General features: G+C 48.1%; 1 protein-coding gene and 1 pseudogene across 1 annotated transcript in view; one reads left to right on the top strand and one right to left on the bottom strand.

Moving 5' to 3' along the window:
* Arfgef3 (ARFGEF family member 3) overlaps nucleotides 1-702 on the top strand; it is a 165,182-nt gene that overhangs the window by 11,234 nt on the left and 153,246 nt on the right. The window lies entirely within an intron of this gene.
* The window catches only part of LOC116097898, a 13,493-nt pseudogene continuing 13,006 nt past the window's right edge, over nucleotides 216-702 (bottom strand).

Below are 702 nucleotides of genomic sequence, written 5' to 3'. Positions count from 1 at the left end.
GGCTGGCAGAGTTCCTATGTGCCTTACTCCTGCTAGTCCCAGTTATTCCTTGTGTTGGGACAGATACTTTGACCTCCTCACCTCTGATCCTGGGTGTGTTAGAGCACCTGGGAGTTGAGTTTCCTCTGGATGTTGTGAGACTGGCTGTGGAACTTGAGCCTAAGGTCTGCTCAGGGCACTCAGGGCACGGGCTGGCCCAGACTAAATGCAACTTTTCAATCTTGAATGTTTTCACATTGTTCTGTTTAAAAACAATCCAGAAAGCCTTGTAAGCCTTCAGCTTCCAATGCGTGAGTGACAAAACACTTCTCTGACACCTGCAGCCCATCTTCCACAGCAAGACTCTGGCACTACTCTGTGTTTGCCCAAGTGGAAGCTGTTCTGTTATCTCAAGTTCTAAGAGCTAGCTTGGCAAAGAGACCCTCCTTCCACTTGGTATAATGGCCACTGTCTCACCAAATGCTGACTCCCAGCACAGGGTGGCAAGGACTGCATCACTTAGCTTGGCTGAGTCTGCCTCCTGCACAGCTGAGAACTTCCTTGTCCAGAAGGTGCTTTCTCTATCTCTACTAGAGAACATGAATCACCATGCACGCATGCATGCACGCACGTACACACACGGGTAAAGAGAGCATTGGAAACTCTTTATTGTAGACTGCCATTTAGATGAAATAGAACAGACCTGTATTTTCTGGAGTGGTT

The sequence above is a fragment of the Mastomys coucha genome, unplaced genomic scaffold (genome assembly GCF_008632895.1).
Source record: "Mastomys coucha isolate ucsf_1 unplaced genomic scaffold, UCSF_Mcou_1 pScaffold2, whole genome shotgun sequence".
NCBI lineage: Eukaryota > Metazoa > Chordata > Mammalia > Rodentia > Muridae > Mastomys > Mastomys coucha.
The sequence above is the reverse complement of the archived record's forward strand: the minus strand, read 5'-3'. Positions and strand labels throughout refer to the sequence as shown.